Below are 2,374 nucleotides of genomic sequence, written 5' to 3'. Positions count from 1 at the left end.
CTCATGGATTGAGAGGTCATAAGGTAAAGAACACTTCACTGAGCACAGGTACACACACTCTAATGAAATTTACTCCAGTTGTCAGAACACTAGACTTCCAAACAACTACATACAAACAAGTGATATACAGAAAAAAATGCATAAACAACAGAGGGAAGGCACTAGTATTAAGGGAGATGGCAAAGGTTCCTTGTAAAAGGTGAGTTTTAGGTGAGACCTGAAGGAAAGCAGGGAAGCCACAAAGCACAAATTAGGAGGGAGAGCATTCCAAGCATGGGGATGGCCAGTGATAGGGGAATCAAAAGGAAAGGAAGAATAAGTCATCAAAACATTTAAATAAACGGTTCCCCAAAAGGAATTGCCAACTAGTAGTAATCGTTATAAATACAAATGAAAAGAAACCCAAGATTCTACTTCACATACAACCAATTTGCAAAGATGACACAGCATAGAAATAGTAAATGTTGGAGGGGTCAGAAAAGATAGGCATGCTAATGACTTCTTGGTGGAGTTATGAATTGGTACAAATGTTTTAGGACGGAATTTGGAATTATACAAATAAAGTTGCTGAAACATTCACAGTCTTTGACCCAGAAATCCACTTCTAGGAATATACCCCAAGAAGGTCACTGACAAAAAGGAAGGAGCCATTTATGAGTCCATTTATAAGTATTTAGAGCAGCATTTTTTGTGTTAACCCAAAAATAGAAACAAAGTGGACATCTGTTTATTGGGGAACAGGTAAATATATCATGGTACCTATATATAATGAAATATTTCTGTTCTGTAAGAAATTAAGAATATGAGAAATATAGAGAAGCATGGAAAAACTTTGATGAAATGAAGTCAAATGAAGTAAAGGTGGCTCAGGGGATAGAGTGCTGGGCCTGGAGTCAGCAAGATCTGAGTTCGAATCCAGCCTCAGACACTAACATTTTGTAGCAGAGTTTGAGATTTGGTACTGTTAGGTCGCTTTTCTTCCCACTTTTTTTCATAATTTCCCTTGCTCTCTTCATAATGCAAAAGGATTTGAAATTAAGCAGGTTCGCATCAATTGGGAACAATTTATGGTACGTGAATGGAAAGGAATACTACTGTGGAATAAAAGAAAATGTACGTATGGAAAGGTTTCAGAGACACCTGGGAAGCCTTGTATGAACTGTTGCAGAATGCAGGGAAAAGAACCAAGAGTATAATTTTTATACAATAACAACAATATTGTCAAGACAAACATTTTCTAAATATTTAAGCACTGTGATCAATGCAATGACCAACCAGGATTCCAGGGGAATGATAATGATGTATGCTACTCACTGCCTAACAGAGATTTGATGGCCCCAAGATGATAGATGAGAGAGCTTTTTGGACATGGCCCATGAGGCAATGTTTTTCTTGACTACACATTTGTCACAGGTTTTTTATTTTCTTGGAGGGAGGGGGCATTTCTTGTTTTATTTTCCTAATAGATGGGAAGGAACAAAGGAGAGGAAATAAATGGTTGTTAATAGGAAAAACATTTTTTAAAGAAAGTACACAGTTGCCCAGGTACCTCCTTGCAGAGGTATGGCTCCAGGTTAACGGTGGCACTAGAGTTCAAGACCAAGTCAGAAATGGGCAACTGGAACCCTGGGTCCTTGAGGTGAGGGCATGAAAAAGCCCTTAGAAACAAGGGCAGAGAGTCAGTCAAGAAAAGATGCCAAAGCAGCAGGGATTTGAGTTCTTGAGACATACTTTGCAAAGGGTAGATTATGTAGTTGCCCCCATGGTAGATCAAATTGAACTGTCTTGAAGAATACTGAGTCGTCACCACTGAGCTCAGTTATATTACATGTTTTTGTTCCATGCTTAAATTTTTGTTCAAGATGCCAACTGCTGAAAGGAGAATCTGTACTGTGATGTGTGTCTTAAGGATCAACTCCTTATTGCACAGTTCTGTGCCAGTGATCCAGAGGTGTTTTGTCAAGGCTGCTCTCCTGGCTCAAGATTACTGTGATGCCATAGATCTGAATTTAGGCTGCCCTGAAATGATCGCCAAGAGAGGTTATTATATAGCCTTCTTACAAGAAGAGTGGGATAAAAAAAAAAGAAGAAGAGTGGGATCTACCCCCAGAGAATGATTCTTTTGGAACATGAGAAACTCTCTGTTCTAGTGATCTATAAAATCCATGTCTTCCCAGAAATTGACAAGACTATAAAATATGCTCAGTTGCTGGAGAAAGCTGGATGCCAGTCATTAGCTGTTCATGGACATACCAAGAACAGAAGGGTCCACTATCTGCAACTGTATCCAGGGATCACATAAAGGCCATGCAGAAGACAGTAAATATCCCTGTATTTGCAAATGGAAACATTCAATAACTCCATGATGTGTAAA

The 2,374-nt window shown here is 38.9% G+C and overlaps 1 pseudogene; it reads left to right on the top strand.

The window, feature by feature from the left end:
* Positions 1-1,693: 1,693 nt before the first annotated feature.
* Positions 1,694-2,374, top strand: part of LOC138143055 (tRNA-dihydrouridine(16/17) synthase [NAD(P)(+)]-like pseudogene) — a 1,388-nt pseudogene continuing 707 nt past the window's right edge.

Source organism: Petaurus breviceps, unplaced genomic scaffold (assembly GCF_028583685.1).
Source record: "Petaurus breviceps papuanus isolate PSGF00001 unplaced genomic scaffold, PetGlider_PUasm1.0 90626, whole genome shotgun sequence".
In the NCBI taxonomy this organism is placed as follows: Eukaryota; Metazoa; Chordata; class Mammalia; order Diprotodontia; family Petauridae; genus Petaurus; species Petaurus breviceps.
The sequence above is the reverse complement of the archived record's forward strand: the minus strand, read 5'-3'. Positions and strand labels throughout refer to the sequence as shown.